Below are 894 nucleotides of genomic sequence, written 5' to 3'. Positions count from 1 at the left end.
AACGTGTGAGGCGAAACTCAAATATCGAACCTTTCACTTGGTCAGCTGTTCTTTACTGCAAATATCTAACCAGCCAGGCACAAGGCAGCACGATCAAGACAACCTGCTGAAGATCAAATTGATAATAACTTAAAATAAAGGTGAAATGTGTTTTAAGTAACTTTGAACATGGCATGGTTGTTGGTGGTAGGTGGGCTGGATCCAGAAACCGTTGATCTGCTGGGATTTATCTGTGCAATCATCTCAAGTATTTACAGAGAATAGTCTGAAAAAGAAAAAGAACGAGTATCCAGTCAGCTGCTGTTCTATGGGTAAAAATGCCAGAGGTCAGAAGACAAACGGTCACACTGCTGTGACCTGATAAAAAGGCAACAGTAGCTCAAAAAACCCCACTTGATTCCAAAGTACACAGAAGACCCTTATCCTATAAAAAATTATTTTGAAACAGAAACATCAATGGTAGGAGGTGGTCCGTGTGCCTCCACCCCAGAGAGAAGGGTTACATCTCCTGGGTCTAGGTGCGGCTTTCCCCCCCGAGGTTGGACCTAGTGACAATTTGGATTATCCAATTAACCTACCCCCACATAAACCAACATATGAATCACAAATATGCTACATTTAGTTGACATAACTTAAAATCCCAAATTAATACGATTATTAAAATGACATATCTGCAATGATGAAATGGTTTCAGGCTACATATCCAAGCTGAATATATTCATCAGCATGAACTATCTGCAATGATTAAACAAATTTAGGCCACGTATCCATAATGCAAATGCTTAGGGTAAAAACTAAAAAAATGAATGTGCTAATTATTGTTAGCACTACTTGCATTAGCCTACAGATGACTATTATTGAATTAAAGATATCTATGAATCAGTTTGGACAAGT

Source organism: Haplochromis burtoni, unplaced genomic scaffold (assembly GCF_018398535.1).
Source record: "Haplochromis burtoni strain Fernald_Lab_line unplaced genomic scaffold, NCSU_Asbu1 Contig_152, whole genome shotgun sequence".
In the NCBI taxonomy this organism is placed as follows: Eukaryota; Metazoa; Chordata; class Actinopteri; order Cichliformes; family Cichlidae; genus Haplochromis; species Haplochromis burtoni.
This window is presented reverse-complemented; position numbering follows the sequence as displayed.